The sequence below is a fragment of the Schistocerca nitens genome, chromosome 8 (genome assembly GCF_023898315.1).
Source record: "Schistocerca nitens isolate TAMUIC-IGC-003100 chromosome 8, iqSchNite1.1, whole genome shotgun sequence".
NCBI classification, from domain to species: Eukaryota; Metazoa; Arthropoda; class Insecta; order Orthoptera; family Acrididae; genus Schistocerca; species Schistocerca nitens.
Genome location: NC_064621.1, coordinates 19,170,260 through 19,193,926, shown reverse-complemented (window position 1 = coordinate 19,193,926; position 23,667 = coordinate 19,170,260).

The following is a 23,667-nucleotide window of genomic DNA, read 5'->3' as shown; positions in this document are numbered from 1 at the left end:
GAATCTCCAGCCGATCACCTAGCTGCCGCAACCTGGAAAACTAAAGCGTGCGACCTTCCTTGGAGGTAAGGCCGCCGAAAAGAAAAATCCCCTGCCGTCGATCACTACAAAAATGACAGGAAACTACGTCGATATCCTCATGGATGGCCGACCAACCAAAGCTCTTGTGGACTCTGGAGCATCGTATTCAGTCATTTCGGAGAAGCACCGTCGCTAGTTACAGAAATCCGTATTCGTTGACAGCAAAACATCTCTGCTGAAGGTGGCTAATGGGAAATATGTAAAACCTACAGGAAGATGTGTCATTCGTGTTGAATTTATCGTCTTACAAGAGTGTATTCATGACGTCGTTCTCGGATGGGTCTTTTTGAAAGCTTCTCAGGCAATTATAGATTGTGGTCGCTCAAATATTATGCTAGACGAGATGAGATTTATGTTCTTATTACCGTCGTTTTATCAAGGACTTGTGTATCAAAGCCAGGCCACTCCAAGAGTTGTTAAAAGCCGATGCTAAATTTATTTTGGGGTGGTGCTCAACAAGATTCTTTCGATGTGCTGCGAAAAGCTCTGACGACTGACCCCGTACTTGGTCTGTGTGATGAGAGAGCACCTACAGAACTACACAAAGATGCCAGTGAGTATGGCATCGGTGCTGTTCTGGTGCAAATTTCGGATGCATCTAGGACAGTTACAAAAGCCGAGAGGAAGTACTCAACTCCAGAAGGAGAATGTCTTGCTTTGATCTGGGCCATGTGCAAATTTCGACAGTATCTCTACGGAAGGCCATTCACAGTTGTTACAGACCATCATTTACTTTGCTGGTTGACAGATCTTAAGGATCCAACAGGACGACTCGCCAGGTGGGCTCTACGTCTTCAAGAGTATGTCATTACCATAGTGTACAAAAGTGGAAGAAAACACCGAGATGCCGACTGTCTGTCAAGAAACCCTGTGCAAGACCATCAAGACTTTGATGAAGATAGTGACTGACTCGCTGCACTCCAGGATCTCTCTGCTGAGCAGAAGAAGGACGCCAAGATATCTCAAATTATGCTTGCCTTAAATCGGTCAGAGGATGTGAAAGGACAAGGATTACTTTGCAAGAAAAACTTTGATCCGCTTGGGAAGAGGTGACTACCAGTGATTCCTAAACAGATGAGCTTAGATGTTCTACAGAAATTCCATGACACACCTCAGACCAGACATTTAGGATTTATTAAGACATAGGATCAGCAAGAGATTTTTCTGGCCAGGTTTATTTAGGAGTGTCCGTCACTATGTGTCGCACTTTCGAGAGTGCCAGAGGAGAAAGGCAGTTCCTCAGAAACCACCCGGCCGACTCAAACCAATTCCACCAGCCGAAACGCCTTTCCAGCGTGTTGGGATTGACCTCCTCGGACGATTTCCAACGTCTGCCAGTGGTAATAGATGGATTATTGTTTGCACTGATTATCTGACGCGCTATGCCATTACAAAAGCCGTGAAAACAGCCGAAGCGTTCGAGGTAGCCAAATTCATCGTAGAAGAGATTGTATTAAAACACGGTGCCCCAAGGTCGTTTATTACGGATCGAGGGAAAGTTTTTCAATCGGATCTTGTGACAGAGATAAACCGTCGGCGCAACATTACTCATTACATGACGACTGTCTACCATCCGCAAACTAACGGGTTTACTGAACGCCTTAATAAGATCTTGGTCGACATTCCATCAATGTTCGTCAATGTAAAGCAGAGCAACTGGGATGAGGTGCTACCTTTCGTGACGTTTGCCTACAACACCGCCAAACAAGACTCCACAGGATTCACGCCATGTTTCCTGGTGCATGGGCGTGAGGCGACTACGACGGTGGACACTGTGTTTCCGTTACATCCTGATGACGTGGACGACGACTGCATGGGCCACGTGTTTACTAAGCTCGGCAGTTAGCTCGACTCCGCACGCTGCAGGCTCAAGGAAACGATCGCTGAAGGCATGACGCGAGCCACCGCCAGGTTGTCTGCCAGCCTGGCGACCTCGTCTGGATCTTCACTCCTGTTCGGAAGGTTGGTCTCTCTGAGAAGCTCCTCAGGCGCGACTTTCGACGTTATAAGGTTGTAAGACAGTTGTCTGATGTTACTTATGAAGTTGAAGATTTTGATCCCGACACAAGACGACGAAAGAACAGAAATACGGTCCACGTCCTTCGAATGAAGCCCTATAACTATCCTGTAACCCAGGGTAAATTCGAAGCTCCAGCAACAGGCACCAAGCGGAAAGGCGGTGAAGAGGTAGAGGCAAAAGAAGTTCTAAGAAGATCACCGCGAGGGCGAGAATCAGTCATTCGGAGTCGGAGTATGCTGGACCGATGACTCGTTCCCGGACTATGAGGACGTAACACCGAGACGCTGTTCTCTTAAGGAGGGAGCAATGTCTCAGAAGAAGCTGAGTAGCACCGTGGTGTATTGGTTATGATACTAAACTGTTGCTTGGAGGGTTGTGAGTTCAAAACTCACCTGTACTGTTCAATTGTCATATCTATATTCGGTTTGAGTACGTCCTAGAAGTATCCACAAATGTCAAGAATCATTGTACTGGAATGTTCTATAGCTGTATATATACTGTACAGGTATGTGTTTTGGCGGGAGGCAGTTTGCTCCGCGGTCAGTAACCCTTCGTTAAGTTAGTGTTCGTCACTCACCTAATTACACCAACTTCTACTTGACAATATGACAGCGGGAGAACGCTCGTGATTATCCCATGCACGCTGACCTCAAATTTATGTGTCAATCTGGTGATCCGACCTGTTATGCTGCATAACGCTCGGCCACATACAGCTGTTTTTAAAGCTGTTGGTTAGTCTCCATTGATTCCATCATTCAGTTATAGGCGTCACAGTTAAAGATAATGTGATCTGATGGTCGTGTATGACTACTGTAGCCGATGTGGCTGTCTTTCCTTTTGAGCCTGTACAGGTAAGATGGACACGGGCTGGGTTCAGTTAGATAGTGTACTATGCCCTAACTGGGGTTAAATCGCCAAGGACAAGGCGTTTTCGAATGCACAGGAAATGTTCGAGGACTCTTCGCCCAATTTCTTGTGGTATCACGTATCAGTACCACTCCATATCGTATCAAGGTTGATAAAGGAATGGCAAGTCTGTGTCCGACGCTGAGAGCGGTCGCTCAGGATCTGACGGACCCAATGGTGCGCGTCCGCTGAGCCACAATTTGAGCAGGAGTGTACTTTGATGGTCCTCTGCCGCCGCAATATAGGACGGCCGCAGCCACAGGGCCCACTCGCTCTTGAAGCGACTACTGTACCGCACCTTCGTTCGTGCTTCATCCAAGTGACCTTGTGATAGCCGGACTCTGTTTCTTGCTGCCTCATTTGTAATGAGTTTCCACACGTTTTGAGAAATATAAGTTAAGTAACTGTTCTGTCTGCCGTGGTACTTGTTCACTAATAATTTATGCTCGTGCGGCGACAGTTGACGCATCGTTCTGTAGCCCTCCTTTCCTTACCATTGTGTACGAAATCGTGCACGACGGTTCTGACATGTAGCAGGAGGGGCTTAGTCACGACTATTACCCTCTGGTATATGTTGAACTTTTATCAGATCCCCTTTGCGTAACCAATAGGAGGCTGCATGATATCTTACCGAAATATCTACTGACTGGATACGGAGGACCGACAGTGAAACAACGGTTGGTGTAGTGCGAGAAACTCCTCTGCCTTTCGCGGACAAGTGCTCTACAATCTGAGCTATCCTAGCAGGACTCACGAACCGTCCTCACAGCTTCAATTCTGCTTCAATATCTTCTTTTTTTTACGAGTGCTAGCTCTGCTAGGTTCGCATAAAAGCTTCTGTGAAGTATGGAAGGTAGGAAGCTGTAAGGACGGGTCGTGAGTCGTGATTGCGTAGCTCAGATGATAGAACACTTGCCTGCGAAAGGCAAAGGTCCCGAGTTCGAGTCCCGGTCCCGCACACAATTTTAATCTGCCAGGAAGTTTCAGTTGCTGCATAGCCTACGATGGATGCGAAAAAGGCATCACTCTAAGTTCTGATCGCATGCAGCGGTAGTTAGCTCGTGCCGTGTGACTCGTCCGCTTTCACTGTGGGCACTGCCATTTTTGAGCAGGGCCACGAAAGAGGCTTTTTTTCTGAGGCGCTCGGCCGGCGGAAAGCGAGCGCCGGTGCGACGGGACGGACGTAATGAGAGGCCGCGGGCGGCGTCGGCGTCGCGCGGTGGCGTGCGTGGGCGGCGGCTCGGAAAGCGCGGGGCGGGGTGAGCTAAAAAGTGGCGGGCGGCGAGGGGCGCGCCGCGTGGGAGGCGATGCTATCTGCCGGCCGTGGGAGCGGCCGATCTTCCCACTGACAGCCGGCGGGCGCAAGGACGGCCGCGGAGGGCCCGGGCTCACGTGCACACAGGCTGCCGGCCACAGGTCCAGGTCCAGGCGAAGGGAACGGCCAACACGCATTTAGAAGACACCGTTCTTGTGGAACACAACTAGCTTTTTACACACGCCAAGTGTCGAGTGCTACTGACAAAGGATCTAACACCGACTCCGTATTTCTAGATTTCCTTAAAGCGTTTGACACTTCACCCCACGAGCGGCTTGTAGTGAAGTTGCTTGCTTATGGAATATCGTCCCAGTTACGTGACTGGATTCGTGGTTTCGTGTCAGAGAGGTGACAGTTCGTAGCAACTGACGGAAAGTCATCGAGTAAAACAGAAGTGATCTCTGGCGTTCCCCAAAGTAGTGTTATGAGCCTTCTGTTGTTCGTTATCTATGTAAACTGTTTAGGACATAATATGAGCAGCCCTCCTAGGTTGTTTGCAGATGATGCTGTCGTTTATCGTCTAGTAAACTTATTAGAAGATCAAAACCAATAGCAAAACTATTTAGAAAAGACATCTGAATGATGTGAATAGTGGCAGTTGACCCTAAATAATGAAAAGTGTGAGGTCATCCACATCAGTGGTAAGGCTTCGGTTACGTGATAAATCAGTCTAATCTGAGGCCGTAAATTCAACTAAATACCTAAGAACTACAACTGCGAACAATTTAAATTGGAAAGAACACATAGAAAACGTTGTGGGGAAGGCAAATCAACGACTGCGTCTTATTGGCAAGACACTTAGAAAGTGCAGGAGACTTACTAAAGTGACTGTCTACACTACGCTTGTAGTACTGCTGCCCTGCGCGGTCTGCAATCGTTAGCAGACTGGATTAACGGGGTACGTCGAGAAAGTTCAAAGAAGAACAGCACGTTTTGTACTATCGGAAAATAGGGGAGAGAGATTCACGGACGTGATACAGGATTTGGGATGGACACCATTAAAACAAAGGGGTTTTCCGTTGTGGTTCAATCTCCTCACGAGACTCGAATCACCAACTTTTTCCTCCGAATCCGAAAATATTTTGTTGACGCCGACCTACGTAGGGAGTAGGGAGAAACGATCATCATAATAAAACAAGGGAAATCAGAGTTCATTTTTAAGATACAAAATATTAAGTTAAATAGGCAAATCCACAGTTGGTTGCTTTTCTCGAAAAGTGATAAGTCGGTGAATACTACAAAATATTACCAGTGTTCTCCTGCTGATTCTAATTTTTTGAAACTCTGCTTTAAGTCATGTTGGAATCGAGGACCATACTACTATTTGGACACTACCAATATTCAGTGCTAAAGGTTGAAGTTGGAGAAGTCTATTTTTCATGTTAATTGTCCGTTTTCAAGGGCTCCAAGCACTTAAAAGCATACTACGTAGACACAGGCAGCAAATCACGCACCTTTTATTGCAAACTATGAATGAATTGTGGAGTTGTAAGTTTTGTCTCCGTATGATGTCGCAAGTTCATTGCGTGTCCCCTTTCTAGTCTCTTAAAGCAAATGGAGCATTGTGCTCCACTGATGCCACACTTGGTAAAATACTTCCTGTCTGGGGATGGCGCCGTTCCTTAGTATAACTGATGTCCGCGGACGACAGCGAGAAGCTGTCCTGCAGCCCACGTGGCGGCATGTCTGGCAGTCTGCACGTACACGTGTGCCGTCTAGCAGGCCGCGCCACGTGCCCACACCTACATCACTGTTCAGCAATGCTCTACCAGTTCTTATGCCTTGTGTTTGTTGCCATGTCTGTCGCCTTTGTTACAATACAGGTACCACTGAACCCTTTTCCCATTTTCTATAATAACGCACTATTTCAAAGCAATGGAAATTTTACGAAAAAATTAACCGTTCTTTAAAAGAGATTTCTTTAAAAACCAAAAATTTTAGCGCTGTTGCTGTGGCTAATTCATATTTCGGTTTTTTACCTGTTATTAGTAAAAAATTAAAAACAAACGCACCTGTTCTAACCGAGACCAAACAAATACTGGTTATTCTGAATTCGAACACCGGTGTCAGTTCTAACCGGTCGGTTTTCCCATTCATAACGCGTCGCCGTCGTGGCCCCTCGCTGTGACCAAGCAGCCTCCTACAGAGACCACGAGCTGCTCCACCCGAGGCAACGAGTTCTACATCTACATCTACATCCCTACTCCGCAAGCCACCTGACGGTGTGTGGCGGAGGGTACCCTGAGTACCTCTATCGGTTCTCCCTTCTATTCCAGTCTCGTATTGTTCGTGGAAAGAAGGATTGTCTGTATGCTTCTGTGTAATCTCTCTGATTTTATCCTCATGGTCTCTTCGCGAGATATACGTAGGAGGGAGGAATATACTGCTTGACCCTTCGGTGAAGGTATGTTCTCGAAACTTCAACAAAAGCCCGTACCGAGCTACTGATCGTCCCTCCTGCAGAGTCTTCCACTGGAGTTTATCTATCATCTCCGTAACGCTTTTGCGATTACTAAATGATCCTGTAACGAAGCGCGCTGCTCTCCGTTGGATCTTCTCTATCTCTTCTATCAACCCTATCTGGTACGGATCCCACACCGCTGAGCAGTATTCAAGCAGTGGGCGAACAAGCGTACTGTAACCTACTTCCTTTGTTTTCGGATTGCATTTCCTTAGGATTCTTCCAATAAATCTCAGTCTGGCATCTGCTTTACCGACGATCAACTTTATATGATCATTCCATTTTAAATCACTCCTAATGCGCACTCCCAGATAACTTATGGAATTAACTGCTTCCAGTTGCTGACCTGCTATTTTGTAGCTAAATGATGAGGGATCTATTTTTCTATGTATTCGCAGCACATTACACTTGTCTACATTGAGATTGAATCGCCATTCCCTGCACCATGCGTCAATTCGCTGCAGATCCTCCTGCATTTCAGTACAATTTTCCATTGTTACAACCTCTCGATACACCACAGCATCATCTGCAAAAAGCCTCAGTGAACTTCCGATGTCATCCACCAGGTCATTTATGTATATTGTGAACAGCAACGGTACAATGACACTCACTCCCCTGTGGCACACCTGAAATCTCTCTTACTTCGGAAGACGTCTCTCCATTGAGAATGAGATGCTGCGTTCTGTTATCTAGGAACTCCTCAATCCAATCACACAATTGGTCTGTTAGTCCATATGCTCTTACTTTGTTCATTAAACGACTGTGGGGAACTGTATGGAACGCCTTGCGGAAGTCAAGAAACATGGCATCTACCTGTGAACCCGTGTCTATGGCCCTCTGAGTCTCGTGGACGAATAGCGCGAGCTGGGTTTCACACGACCGTCTTTTTCGAAACCCATGCTGATTCCTACAGAGTAGATTTCTAGTCTCCAGGAAAGGCATTATACTCGAACATAATACGTGTTCGAAAATTCTACAATTGATCGACGTTAGAGATATATGTCTATAGTTCTGCACATCTGTTCGACGTCCTTTCTTGATAATGGGGATGACCTGTGCCCTTTTCCAATCCTTTGGAACGCCTTTCAGTACGACAACGTCGCGCAGCTGTCAAACAGGCGGTCGGACTTGTAGAACGGCCGTCGTGTTGCGCGTTGAAAACAAAGCTGTTTTACTGTCACTGGCTGAGGCCAGGGTGGCGCCGACATCGGCGGATACCGCCGACGACCGACATCGGCCGACGACGGCCGATCTTATTACATCTGTTCTCCATTACACGCGCGATCTCAGTGCAGCAGACATCACCGCCCACTAACCTCCTTCGTAGAATAGATTCTAACTCACGTAACCTCCTTGATCCCGCCAAGAAGGGACGAAGAAGATCGGACGCACTGTGAACAACTTGTCGGCCGATTTCATCGGGTGGCCTCTGGCGGTTGCGTCGGCCGATTCTTTGTTGATGCCGCTCCGAACACAGCCTAATATGAGCAGTTTAACATCAGCACACAAGAAAGAATCACTGATATATTCTCATTTAAATGGCCACAAACGGAATTTTAACAAAATGTGAAACACGAAACCAGAAAATTGTGCAGGAGTCATATACACTGAAGCGCCAAAGAAACTGGTGTAAGTATGCGTACTCAAATACATAAATATGTAAACAGGCAGAACACGCCGCTGCTGTCGGCAACGTCTGTATAAGACAAAAAGCGTCTGGCGGAGTTGCTAGATCGATTACTGCTGCTACAATGGCAGGTTATCAAGATTTAAGTGAGTTTGAACGTGGTGTTATAGTCGGCGCACGAACGGTGGGACACAGCATCTCCGTGATAGCGATGGAGTGGTCATTTTCCCGTACGACCATTTCACGAGTGTCAATATGAGGAATTCGGTAAAACATCAAATCTCCGACATCGCTGCTGTCGGAAAAAGATCCTGCAAGAACGGGACCAATGACGACTGAAGTGGCAGAACAGCAACCCTCCCGCAAATTGCTGCAGATTTCAGTGCTGGGTCATCATCAAGTGTCAGCGTGCGAACCGTTCAACGAAATGTCTTCGATATGTGCTTTCGGAGCCGAAGGCCCTCTCGTGTACCCTTCATGACTTCGCGACACAAAGCTTTACGCCTCGTCTGGGCCCGTCAACACCGACATTGGACTGCTGATGACTGTAAACATGTTGCCTGGTCGGACGAGTCTCGTTTCAAATTGTATCGAGCGGATGAACGTGAACAAGTATGGAGACAACCTCATGAATCCGTGGACACTGAATGTCAGTAGGGGACTGTTCAAGCTGGTGGAGACTGTGTAATGGTGTGGGGCGTGTGCAGTTGGAGTGATATGGGACCCCTGATACGTCTAGGTACGACTCTGACAGGTGACACTTGTACGTAAGCATCCTGTCTGAACACCTGCGCCGGCCGAAGTGGCCGTGCGGTTAAAGGCGCTGCAGTCTGGAACCGCAAGACCGCTACGGTCGCAGGTTCGAATCCTGCCTCGGGCATGGATGTTTGTGATGTCCTTAGGTTAGTTAGGTTTAACTAGTTCTAAGTTCTAGGGGACTAATGACCTCAGCAGTTGAGTCCCATAGTGCTCAGATCCATTTGAACCATTTTTTTGAACACCTGCATCCATTCGTGTCCATTGCGCATTCCGACGGACTTGGGCAACTCCAGCTGGACAGCGCGACACCCCACACGTGCGGAATTTCTGCAGAGTGGCTCAAGGAACACTCTTCTGAGTTCAAACACTTCGGCTGGCAACCAGACATGAACATCATTGTGTTGAGTCCTGCCTACTCGTCGAATCTGGGGTGCCTAGGAAACCTGCTTCTCGGATCGCTCGACAGCAATTCTGGCAAATCGTACTAATGAAGTTTATTACAAAAGGAGATGAGTACAATATTTAACTTTGTGAGATACAGCCGTGTCGCGACAGACAAACATAAGCAAGCTCTTCAGTATATACAATTCGTAATACAAGTGAAATAATAAGTCCCTGCTACAGAGCTCGTAGAACGGCTAGTCTTCACCTGCGCTTACGTTGTCTTCGCCTGTGTCCACACCCTGCGAAGTACAGTGTGAACGCGCCAACTGTTTCGTACGAACAATCCCCCAGTGTCCTCGATGAAGCAACTGCAATACTTGTTTTGCAAATCTTTGGGGGTCAACACACGTGACTGTCCACTGTCATTCTGAACAAGAATCACACCTTGCCGTATAGCGAGGCTTGCAAAGTATCGGCGCACTACAGAGTCCTTTATACTATACAAAGAGTGAGGCCAAGATGTGCGAATGTATTTTAGCAAAATGTTCAAATCTGAATTACCTTCCGAGGCCAGTGCAATTTTCCGATAGTTCAGAGGAAAGGATTGAAGCATGTCAGAATCCTGAGCATCGACGTGACAAGGTTCAGCAGAAGCGTCAAAGTCTGTATCAGGGTCAACCGGAAGACGCTAAAGTGCGTCCGCATTACCGTGTTTACCTGTCATACGATACACTCGTATTGGTATTCAGACAACAACAAAGCCCATCTTCGTATTTTTGGGGTAGTTCGTACAGGAACCGGCTTCATCGGATGAAACAAGGACGGCAATGGCTTGTGATCCGTCACTAAGTAGAATTTTCTGCCATACAAATAGTGGTGGAATTTGTTGACACCATACATAATAGCCAATGCTTCTTTCTCTATTTTTGAATAGTTACACTGAGCTTTGGGCAACACTTTTGACTCTAAAGCAATAAGCCTGTCTTTATCACCAAATGTGTGCGAAAGAACTGCACCGATTACGTAAGAGGAAGCGTCAACTTGCAACACAACTGGTTTCAAAAAATGGTTCAAATGGCTCTGAGCACTATGGGACTCAACTGCTGAGGTCATAAGTCCCCTAGAACTTAGAACTACTTAAACCTAACTAACCTAAGGACAACACACACATCCATGCCCGAGGCAGGATTCGAACCTGCGACGTAGCGGTCGCGCGGTTCCAGACTGTAGCGCGAGAACCGCTCGGCCACCAGCGGCCGGCACAACTGGTTTGTCAGGATCAAAGTGAACCAAGCATCGATCACTGAGCAATGCATCTTTAAGTGATTGAAAAGCTTCTTACCACCGTCCAAACAAAGGGGACATTCTTGCGACGCAAACGATGCAATGCAGCTGTGATCTGGGCAGCATTCGGTATGAACCGAATATAATAGTCCTAAAACCGATTGCAATTTTGTGACATTGCACGGAACTGACAGATCACTTATGGCTAACAAATGTCACTGAAGAGGAAGTACACCTTGACTGTTTATGAGATGACCGAGATATTGTAACTCAGGTTTAAAAAAATCACACTTGTCCAGTCTACCCTCGATTCCTGCATCAGATAACACATGAAACAAAGCACGCAAATCTGCAATGTGTTGTTCAGGTGTGCGACCTGCTGCTACAATATCGTCCAGACAGTTTGAGCAGTTTGGTACTTGAGCACCCAGCTGTTCCAAATGTCGTTGGAAAATGGTGGGTGCGGAAGCACTGCCAAAAGGCAAACGCAGTTATTTAAACAAGCCTAAATGAGTGATAACAACACACACTTTTGGAGATGCTTTATCTAGTGGTATTTGAAGATAAGCGTCGTGGAAATCAATTTTTGAAAAGTAACGACCAGCGCCTAATCTGTCCATGAGATCCTCTGGGCGTGGCAATGGATAAGTTTAAATCACACTTTGTGGGTTGACTGTATAAGACTTAAAGTCAACACAGAGGCGAATGCAACCTAAAGGTTTGGGGAGCAAAACCAGTGGACTTGTCCATTTACTAGCTTTTATGGGCGTAATAGCCCCGCTATCTTGCAGTTCTTTAAGTTCAGCGGCGACTTTGTCCCGTAATGCAATGGGAACAGTTCTGGCCCGGCAAAATTTCGGACGAGCATTGTCTTTCATAGTAGTATGTGCAACATAATTGCGAGCCTCGCCTAAACCTTCAGAAAAAAGTTCAGGAAATTCTTTCAGCAAGCTAGCTACACTGTCTTTAGCATTGAATGCAGACACTGACAACAGATTGTACTGAATCTGAAAGCCTTTGAATGCAGACAATGACAACACATTGTCCTGAATCTGAAAGCCAAACAAATCAAATAAATCAAGGCCAAAGATGTTCTCACAACAGGGCAGGCAAAGAACATTTTGCGAGGACGGGAATGTCCATTGTAAGCTGTCAAGTGCGTGCTAATTTGAGATAGGCCTGGGGAGCCTAACAGTTCATATGTGCTCCATCAGAAGCACCCGTATCCAACTGAAATTTCACTCGTTTACCTCTGATATACAAACGAACGAAAAGGTCGTTGCACCGGCATAGCACTGAACAAACTGTTCTTTTGTTAGTTTGGCTAATGCCTGCAGAAGGCTAGCAATTCACGGCATTGATGACACGGGCCTTGTCACCAGGCACAGTTGCCAACTGTGTTCCGTTTAAAACGTACAGATTGTATGTGACCTTTCTTTCCACATGCGTAACTCTGTGCTTGTCTGCACTGGCAGTCATGGCATTTGTGCCGTGAATAGCACCGTGGGCATGACTTAATTCCGTTTGCCTGTTTAGCGAGCTGTTTATGTGGCGTGGAGAACCATTTACTGGGCATGGCGCTCGCAAGCTGTTGTTGCCTAATGGGCGAGTCACGACCAAGAGGCAGCTCAACCCAACGAATCTGTGGCCACTCAAATTTGTCGACCGACACGGCACCTGAAATGATGCTGAAATGATTGACTGGACTGTTTCCAAATCTGTTCTCTGACATTAGTGACACTGTACACGATCACATCACGCAATATAACATCCAAATATAAAGCACCACAAGCACATTTGAATTTACATTTCCTCGTCATGCCCTACAAATCTGTTACCCATTCGCAATAAGTTTGTTCTGAGCGTTTCTTGCAATTAAAGAATTCATACCTAGCTGCTACCACATTCACTTGTTGGCCATAACAGTTAGTTAGCGAATCTACAAGCTGACCATACGAAAGTTCACTCTGAATGGCGTTAGGAAATAGTTTATGGATGAGTCTAAACACTGCACTGCCTACCATGGACAATAAATAATGTACAGGGTGTCCCACTCAAAACCTCCCTGATTTTAAAGACCCAGGAAGTAAAAACCACAGCAGATACGGCAATGATAAATGCACCACATTGTAGAGCACCTCAGAGAATTTACTTATTTATCATCAATACACCTCTACATGTCCGATCCAACGATTGCAAAATTTCCTATTCAGCAACTTGCGAGCAGTCGTTGACCAATGTGGTGGAGCTCCATCTTGTTGAAAAATGATGTTGGGTTGCAAATCTTGTATCTGGGGGTACACAAACTGCTCCAATATGTTCAGATACACAGACTCATTCACTCTTTGTTCCGCAAAGATGAACGGTTCAACAATCCTGTCGTGGATTAGCCCATACCAGACGTTTAGTTTAGGGCTATCACGAACATGTTACATGAAAATGTGAGGATTTTGCGAACCCCAAATCTGAACATTATGCCTATTAACCCTTCACGATAGCTGAAAAGTTGCCTCATCTGAGAATGAACGTCTTTCCAGGAAGCAAGACTTGATTTGTGGTGTGGGGCTGCCACCCAGTCAGAAAAACGTCTGGCCTTTCCTTGCAGTGTGCTACATCAGTTTAGCCAATACCGATGTGCAGTATGCTGCTGTAACTGTAGTGTGAGAGCACTGCATCCTGGTAAAACATTCCAAGACAGCCTTCACCATCACTTTCCCTGCAGATGGAACAACCTTCACCTATCTTTTGGTGTTGGAAAATTGGGCAATTTCCGGACTGTGCTGACTTGTTTGCCTTCAGGATCATAATGATGCATCTGAGCCTTGACTCGTGACTGGTGGTAATAGTTTCCAGACACACGCCGTCAGCAAAGATAATCAGCACCTAGTGCCTGGTCTCTACTGGCACAGCCTTTAGTTTGGAAAATGTGACAGCCAACAGCAACAAGCGTGTGTCATGGGGGTATGATCCTACATAATTGTGAAGACACTGCCATATGAAATTTATTTTCAATACTGCATTGAAGTTACATAAAGCTACCTGCCGATCCTTACGGCCGTCTGCACCAGGAGCCAAAACACTTAGTCCACCTTATTGAACACAGACAAGTTGGCCTTAATGTCCTTGAACGATTTAACCACTGCTTTAACAATATTATGAAAAGTATAGTTGGTGCTCACCATGTAGGGGAGATGCTGAGTCGCCCTACACAGCCCTCTATCCCACCGACGGACTTTTAACCTCTGCTTTTCTGCTACCCACCTCTCCCGCTCTCAGTGTAGCCTCCCGACAGGAAACACTGCTTTGAAATGCGGCACAACTTTAGCTGCAACTGTTGCATTACTTTGTGTCTCTTCGCTGTAAGCTTGCTGCAGTTTTACATGTGTTTTGGTGGCTGTAATGTTTATATGAACACAGAATTTTATCGCGCCATACTGATTCTCTCGTGACCGCCATTCTTCGGTGCATGTGAAATACAAAGAGTGTCTACAAAATAGAGCCTTACTACCAACCTAGTGTTAAGTGCATGCTGCCACCTATGACCATTATACATAAAAACCTGCTCTTTGCAATTATTTATTGTATAGATAGCAAATTGTCACAGAAGCAACAGGAAAGTCTCTGTTGGTCAGCCCTTGTAGAAGAGACATAACTGTGGGTTACCAATTATGACAACTAATTTAGCACTCTGTGTTAAAGGTGCTGGGTCCTGCCTACTCGTCGAACATAGGCTGCGTAGGAAACCTTCTTCCTCGGTTCGCTAGACAACACTTCAAACAAATCGCATTAATGAGTTTTTATTACAGTAACGTAAATGACAATACTTAACTTTGAGAATTTACAATGGTGTATCACAAGCAATGAGCGACAGACTACATAAGCAGTGCCTTCAGTATACACAACTCCTACTACAAGTGAAGCAACACAGTTTGTAAGTGGCTGCTGTAGAGCTCGTACAGTGGCTAGTCTCCAACTGGGCCCCAGCCACGCGGTGCAGCGCTTACGTTCTCTTCGCACAGAGGCTGCTGCTGTCTCGGTGTCGTCCTAGAGAGGGGTCGCTCAGCGTACTACTGGACGACGTCTTCTTCGCAGCCCTCTCTGCTGGCCGTGGAGCCAGCGCCTGACTTTTACACCAGAACAGTCCTCTCACCCCTCCCAAAGTGATGGACCGTCGTCGTATAAAGAGCTACACAATGGCAGTGGAGGCAGGAGTGTGGAAGCTGCGCCGGACTGGAAGCTGTGGTCGTAGGGGACGCCAGGCTTCCAGAAGGGTGTGTGTCCACCTCCTGAGGCCAATAACCAGATGTACAGCAGGTGCAGTGTGGGCGGGTCCAGCTTCATCAGTAGGACGAGAGGAGTCTAAGCGGCGAAGGCTCAGTCTCCATGGTGTCGTGACTACACGCTCATGCCGCTGCTGTGGCCGCGCTGTATCGTGAATCTGGGGGGGAGAGAGGCACAGCAGGACCACCACGCGCATCACTGTGGCGAACTTGATTGTGATGTTGGCGCTGCAATCTGTCTGGGCCTGAAATGAGATACATGCGTGCATCAACTCGATGAAGGATCTCAGCTTGCGACCACTGTCTGATGCCCCTAAAAACCCAGAAAAACACAACATCGAGCCTCGCGAAGCGATAATTGCGTTCTTCCTTCGGCGCCGGATGCTGAAGAGGGTGGAGCAGTGACCGATGGTGGCGGCTGTGAAGCAGTTCCGCCGGCGATGGTCCGTCTCGTGGGTGTGAATGATAGATGGCTAAAATCAGTTGCAATGCTTGATTCCTGGTGTGTGCAGTGCGAAGTTTTGCCATCTGCTGCTCGGATGTTGTGACAAAACGTTCCACTTCACCGTTTGATTGTAGATGGAATGGTGCACTAGTTAGATGCTGTACAGCATTGCGTTCACAGAATGTTTCAAATCCATTTAACGTGAACTGAGGGCCGTTGTCAGACACTATGTCTTCAGGTAAACCTTGGAGAGAAAAAATAGAGGACAACACCTGTATCGTGATACTTGATGTTATCGAATTTGCACAGAAAAAGGAAACTTGCTATAAGAGTCTAGCACAATCAACCAACGAGTGTTCCAAAAAGATCCCACAAAGTCATCCATATCAATACGCTGCAGCATATCCGCAGCAAATTGTTGTCGGTGTGGTTTCTCGTTCGGTGACGGGTGTTGCAGAATTTGCACTTTGTAAGCACACATACGATGACGCTGGTGAACTACACGATGCAATGTTGATCGTGATACGTGAAGTTGCCTAGATACTTGACGAATTGTCTTACGTGGGCTTCTGAGGAAAGTTTGTCACATGCTGTCCACTGTCTCTTCTGAAACTCCATAACGTGCACTGCCAGAATGTTCGACAACACTTCCTGTTGCCACAAACTTCCTATGTCATTGTTGATGTTGTTGTTGTCTTCAGTCCTGAGATTGCTTTGATGCAGCTCTCCATGCTACTCTATCCTGTGCAAGTTTCTTCATCTCCCAGTACCTACTGCAACCTACATCCTTCTGAATCTGCTTAGTGTATTCATCTCTTGGTCTCCCTCTACGATTTTTACCCTCCACACTGCCCTCCAATACTAAATTGGTGGTCCTTTGATGCCTCAGAACATGTCCTACCAACCGGTCCCTTCTTCTGGTCACGTTGTGCCACAAACCTCTCTTCTCCCCAATCCTATTCAATACCTCCTCATTACTTATGTGATCTACCCATCTAATCTTCAGCATTCTTCTGTAGCACCACTTTTCGAAACCTTCTATTCTCTTCTTGTCTAAACTATTTATCGTCCATGTTTCACTTCCATACATGGCTACACTCCATACAAATACACTCCTGGAAATGGAAAAAAGAACACATTGACACCGGTGTGTCAGACCCACCATACTTGCTCCGGACACTGCGAGAGGGCTGTACAAGCAATGATCACACGCACGGCACAGCGGACACACCAGGAACCGCGGTGTTGGCCGTCGAATGGCGCTAGCTGCGCAGGATTTGTGCACCGCCGCCGTCAGTGTCAGCCAGTTTGCCGTGGCATACGGAGCTCCATCGCAGTCTTTAACACTGGTAGCATGCCGCGACAGCGTGGACGTGAACCGTATGTGCAGTTGACGGACTTTGAGCGAGGGCGTATAGTGGGCATGCGGGAGGCCGGGTGGACGTACCGCCGAATTGCTCAACACGTGGGGCGTGAGGTCTCCACAGTACATCGATGTTGTCGCCAGTGGTCGGCGGAAGGTGCACGTGCCCGTCGACCTGGGACCGGACCGCAGCGACGCACGGATGCACGCCAAGACCGTAGGATCCTACGCAGTGCCGTAGGGGACCGCACCGCCACTTCCCAGCAAATTAGGGACACTGTTGCTCCTGGGGTATCGGCGAGGACCATTCGCAACCGTCTCCATGAAGCTGGGCTACGGTCCCGCACACCGTTAGGCCGTCTTCCGCTCACGCCCCAACATCGTGCAGCCCGCCTCCAGTGGTGTCGCGACAGGCGTGAATGGAGGGACGAATGGAGACGTGTCGTCTTCAGCGATGAGAGCCGCTTCTGCCTTGGTGCCAATGATGGTCGTATGCGTGTTTGGCGCCGTGCAGGTGAGCGCCACAATCAGGACTGCATACGACCGAGGCACACAGGGCCAACACCCGGCGTCATGGTGTGGGGAGCGATCTCCTACACTGGCCGTACACCACTGGTGATTGTCGAGGGGACACTGAATAGTGCACGGTACATCCAAACCGTCATAGAACCCATCGTTCTACCATTCCTAGACCGGCAAGGGAACTTGCTGTTCCAACAGGACAATGCACGTCCGCATGTATCCCGTGCCACCCAACGTGCTCTAGAAGGTGTAAGTCAACTACCCTGGCCAGCAAGATCTCCGGATCTGTCCCCCATTGAGCATGTTTGGGTCTGGATGAAGCGTCGTCTCACGTGGTCTGTACGTCCAGCACGAACGCTGGTCCAACCGAGGCGCCAGGTGGAAATGGCATGGCAAGCCGTTCCACAGGACTACATCCAGCATCTCTACGATCGTCTCCATGGGAGAATAGCAGCCTGCATTGCTGCGAAAGGTGGATATACACTGTACTAGTGCCGACATTGTGCATGCTCTGTTGTCTGTGTCTATGTGCCTGTGGTTCTGTCAGTGTGATTATGTGATGTATCTGACCCCAGGAATGTGTCAATAAAGTTTCCCCTTCCTGGGACAATGAATTCACGGTGTTCTTATTTCAATTTCCAGGAGTGTACTTTCAGAAACGACTTCCTGACACTTAAATCTATACTCGATGTTAACAAATTTCTCTTCTTCAGAGGTCTACATTTTATATCCTCTCTACTTCGACTATCATCAGTTACTTTGCTCCCCAAATAGCAAAACTCCTTCACTACTTTAAGTGTCTCATTTCCTAATCTAATTCCCTCAGCATCACCCGACTTAATTCGACTACATTCCATTATCCTCGTTTTGCTTTTGTTGATGTTCATCTTATATCTTCCTTTCAAGACGCTATCCATTCCATTCAACTGCTCTATGTCCATTCTCCGCCCCAATAACTGAGTGGCAGTCTGCCTTCGGCGGTGCTACAGCACGGACGTCTGTTTACGTCCCTGCCGGGAAGTTCGCGCTCGCGCAGTTGTTTACCTCTTCGGCGTACTCGCGCGTTTAGACGACTCGATACAGAAAGGCACATGCATACCGAAAGCCGACTTTCATGATTAGTTAAAAAAATGGTTCAAATGGCTCTGAGCACTATGGGATTCAACTGCTATGGTCAGAAGTCCCCTAGAACTTATACTTAAACCTAACTAACCTAAGGACAGCACACAACACCCAGCCATCACGAGGCAGAGAAAATCCCTGACCCCGCCGGGAATCGAACCCGGGAACCCGGGCGTGGGAAGCGAGAACGCTACCGCACGACCACGAGATGCGGGCTCATGATTAGTTTTTCGAATGAATATGCGAGACCGAAAGCCTACGAAATCGAAAGGTTCCTACGAGACGAAGTTAAACTTGACTACAACGAACTCATCGGAATACACCTCTCCATAGTGAGCAGTGTCGTTTACGTCAAGCTGATTAACGATGCAGTATGTGACAGAATCATTCGAGGTACTAAACATGGACTCAAATTTCGTCACTCTGATGGACATGTTGGAGAAGTAACTATTGATCACGCAGGACTGGGCTTACGAAACATACGTATTTTCGAACTTCCCTTCGAGGTTCCGTCTGACTTGGTCATTGACGCCTTACGCCCATATGGAAGAGTGCTTAGCCACGTTGAGGAAAAATGGTCCAACTTCACAACTTACCCCGTTCTCAATGAGGTGCGTCAAATCAGAATAGAACTGACACAACATGTACCCTCGTACTTGTTCATCGGCGGATGTAGAGCTATAGTCATCTACGATGGACAACCGAAAACATGCTCAGGCTGCGGGAAAGAGGGCCACGTCCGTTCCGAATGTATGCAGCGGAGGATTGTGCAAGTTCCAAACGGCGAACCCGTGCCTCCGTCCACGTTGACGCCGCTGAAACTAACGTATGCGGACGCATTTAGAACAGATCCCGTCCCGAAGAACGACCAGCTACAGAATCCTGACAGCTTACAGCAACCGACTGCAGCAGAGACCGCCTCCAGTGACGAAACGACGCACACTTCTGCCGCTCCGGTGCCGACGACGCCCTCGACCGAGCGGAAAGGATCGGCAGGAGGTATGGAAATTGATCCTGCGGTTGTGCCGACAGCTGGTTTCGTCCCTGAGCACCGGGAGTCACTTCCGCAATCGGATACGGAGGCGCACACGCGCAAACAACGATCGCCGAAGCGCCACAAGAAACGACGGCTAGCGCCGTCGGATACCTGCTTACTGCAGTCCACGTCAGACGGACTTGGGTGTAACGTCGATTCAGTGCATCCGGATGCGCAACGGGAGGTTCTACCTCCCACACACCAGTACGACGCGAATCATTCTAGACAGGGGTTGAATACAGACACACCGGACGGAAAGCACACGGAAGGAGTCCCTCCACCCACCGCAGCATCGCCACCGCCTTCGGTCAGCCAGGCCGGAGAGACACGACGGGAGCTGGACCTCCAGCACAGGAACGGCCGACGAATCCGATACTGACCCACTGACCGACGACGCACCCGCAATGGCGAGTGCTGCGTCCACCGGATGTTAACCACGCAGAAGATGCAGACTGACGAACAGACAGCATGTCGCCGAGCAGCAGCACACAAATTAACATAAGCGTTCATGTGCGCTTTACGCACTGAGGAACAGCGGCAGGCATATCGAACAGCCTCTATTAATATTAATACGATCAGAACGCCTGTTAAATTGCAATTATTACGAGACATGTTGCATGCGTCAGACGTCGACATCGTTATCGTTCTGCTGCAGGAAGTATGTACGACACGTACATTACACCTACTACCGACGGCGGCAGCGGAACAGCGATACTTCTACGTAGCGGCATAGTAGCCGAGGACGTGATGTACCTGCCGTCAGCGCGAGGACTGGCGCTCACAGTGCTGGGAGTACGGGTCGTTAACATTTACGCACCGTCGGGGTCCGACAGACGGCGCGACCGATCCCGATTTTACGCAGAGGAAATTGCAACACTATTCTTAGGTCGGTATGAACAAGTCTTATTTGGAGGCGACTTCAACTGCGTGTTCGCACCGAGAGATCAACACCCACGTTATACTTCATGCCCGGAGCTGCGGCAACTCATACAGGACATGAATCTCATTGATACATGGGAGACGATACGTGGCGACAGACGTGGATACACCTACGTCACGAGTCACTCTGCAAGTCGTCTCGATCGCATTTACGTAACACGTCGTCTCGAACCTGCGATCCTCGATGCGGAATTGTGGCCTGTCGCCTTTTCGGATCACATAGCATATATATGCACGGTCTCCCTGAGTCGTCAACAAGTGTGGAGGAGTCGCAGTGTTTGGAAACTGAATACAGCACACCTCAGGGAACCTGAGTGCAGACGCTTAGTCGAAGACACTTGGAACGTGTGTGAACGACGCCTCCCAACATATCCGACGACGTTGCAGTGGTGGCTGGAATGCGTTAAGCCTGCATTGCGCCGAGCGTTAATTGCATACGGAAGAGAGCAGATGATGTGGAGGCGACACACGACGGAATTTTATTTCACGATGCTCCGCGAACTTTCTGTACAAGCACCTTCACAGGAGTGTCGTGCGGGTATAAAACGAGCACAGGCCCAAATAATTTCCATAACGCGCCGCCGTCTGGAGGGTGTCGCAATCCGTGCAAGGGCCTTTGAACGAGTCCGTGGAGAATCACCGTCGATGTATCACGTTATCAGAGAAAAGCAACGTAGCCGCAGAACCTTAATACAGACAGTGGCACTGCCAGATGCTCGCCGTATGACAACGCAAAAAGACATTGCCAACGCTTTTGTGGACCACTACGGTCATCTCTATGAAGAAGCGCAACACGGTCAGGCAGCCTTTCATGAGGTCCGACGAACGCTCTCCGCGTGTCTCGACGAGTCGGCCAACCGGGAGTTAACAGGTGAAGTCACAGTTGACGACGTAATGGAAGCGCTTGATAAGGGAGCGTCGCACAAATCGCCGGCGCCCGACGGGTTTCCGTTAGAGTTTTATCGTACGTTTAAACATCTCATAACCCCGCGATGGACTGCCATGTACTGCGAATTGAGCCGGCCGAAGTGGCCGTGCGGTTAAAGGCGCTGCAGTCCGGAACCACAAGACCGCTACGGTCGCAGGTTCGAATCCTGCCTCGGGCATGGATGTTTGTGATGTCCTTAGGTTAGTTAGGTTTAACTCGTTCTAAGTTCTAGGGGACTAATAACCTCAGCAGTTGAGTCCCATAGTGCTCAGAGCCATTTGAACCATTTTGAACTGCGAATTGATGTCTCCCAACGTGCCTCTTCCACCCTCCTTCGTGGAAGGGATGATCATCCCCATCCACAAACCATCCGGCGACACAGGGATACAGGCCTACCGGCCACTGGCCCTTCTTAATTGCGACTACAAGATCTACACCAGGATACTTGCAGCACGCTTTAAACGCGTAATACGCCAAGTGATATCACTCGACCAAACCCAGCTAGGAGGAGATAGCAATATACAAACGGCACTCAGCGGCTACCGCGATGTTATCGCACTGGCCTCAACATGTCGTCTCCGGGGTGCATTGGTATCGACAGACTTCGATCGCGCCTTTGACAGGCTGAGCCATGCTTATCTCATGGAAGTAATGACGCAAATGAAGTTTCCGGAAAGTTTTGTCACCGTCGTCATGAGACTACTCCACGGAGCCGCATCCAAAGTGCTCATCAATGGACGCTTGGTGGGGCCCGTCACCATCTCACGATCGTTCGACGATATTGTATGCCATCGCTGTCGAGCCGCTGCTCTGCGGGCTCCGAAATCGACTCCAAGGCACAACAAGTTTATATGCAGAACATACGCGGATGACCTAGCGTTTTTAGCACGGTCGGACGACGAGGCAAGAGCGGCCCTGCATTGGATTAATTTGTATTGTATGGCTACGGGAAGTCGCCCGAACATGGCAAAGTCGGGAGCGATGAACATCGGGAGAGGACTTCCGACAGGAAGTGTAGCACCATTACAGCCGATCAACAAGATGAAATGCCTAGGAATTATCTTCACTACAGACGTTCGAAGCACGGCAACACTGAGTAACAGACATCTTCTGCAAACAATTGGTGCGAGTGTCCGAAGTCACAGGTTAAGGGCACTGGACATGGTACAACGGGTCACCTTTGCCAACACTTATCTAGCTTCTCGCATCCCCCACCTGGCACAAGTTCTTCCTATGCCGGTGGTGTTGGCCCGCTGAATCCTGGCGGCACTAGGATATTTTGTGAGCACAAGTAAGGTTTCTAAGGTCGGATACGAAACACTCACCCTTCCTCGTAGTCGTGGAGGTCTTGCACTAGTCCACGTAAGCGACCGAGCAGTGGCTATTTATGTAACCACAATGATAAAGATGTGGACACGACACCGGACAAGTCTGACGGGCACCTTGATAGACGAACTCGCTCCACCTTCTCGTTCGGCTCCGGTAGCGGTGTCTCACATCTCACCATTGCTTGCCCATATGCAACCTTTTTTGAGGAACACAGTTATGTACACTCTTTAACATAAAACTCGACCGGCGGCAGGCCGCTGCAGAGGCTAAGTCCGCGCCGATCGCGACATGGGACAAATAAACTGGCCAACTCGCTAATTCTCCAAGTCCGGCTATCCGCACAATCTGGCAACACTGTACACTGGGGCATTTCCTGGAGGAAGTCTTGTCCCATGTTAGAGGAAAGGTAGACTATATACGCCCGTGGGCTAGCGGTAGCATCCGTTGTGTCTCCCTACAATGTCTGTGGATCGAGACCAGCTGGCGCAAAAAATTTGTATAGCCTCTTCTCTCTGAATGCTGAAGACCTGAATGTAATTTTAGCGCAGATTCAATCTATTTCACTTTCTGACACACCGATAACAAAATTTTATGCAGTAACAATTTTGCAGCATATTTCTTGCAGACTGTCGTCCTCTGGTCGCCGTATGCGGCAAAGCTCCGGGATCCACTTGCTGGCTACCGGCAGCGGTAGCGGCAGCGGCAGCGGCCGTGGTGACAGCACCGGCGCTGCGCTCCCCCCTTCTGTATCGAAAGCGCCTGCTACCGCTCATCACTTTTGATGATTTAAAACGCTTTATTATTAAATGTTGCTCCACAGAAAATTTCTACGATTTCCAATCTCGCTCGAAAGCAACGGAGACAGA